Source organism: Nestor notabilis, unplaced genomic scaffold (assembly GCF_000696875.1).
Source record: "Nestor notabilis isolate BGI_N333 unplaced genomic scaffold, ASM69687v1 scaffold12092, whole genome shotgun sequence".
NCBI lineage: Eukaryota > Metazoa > Chordata > Aves > Psittaciformes > Psittacidae > Nestor > Nestor notabilis.
Window position 1 is genome coordinate 1 of NW_009917002.1, and position 326 is coordinate 326.

Below are 326 nucleotides of genomic sequence, written 5' to 3' on the forward strand. Positions count from 1 at the left end.
CCCGCCGCCGTTTGTCCCGGGAAGGGCGGTGTGCAGGCGGACAGGGGAGGCGGGGGGGCAGGTGGGGCGATCTGTCTCCGTGCCCCTGGTCTGAGCTGAGGGGCTTTGGCTTGTGCCATTTTGTTCCGCCGCCACACGAACAGGGTGACACTTGCATCCCGCGCGGCCCCGGGAGCATCCCTGCCGCAGCCACATTGTCCCCGGTGGACTTCGGTTTCTCTCCTGGCCGGCCGGGTCCCTTTTCCCGCCGGGCGCTTCTGCCCCTTTCCCACCGAACACGGCTCCCTGCAGCCCCTCGCCCCGTGCTACCGGGGCGGCACGCGGGA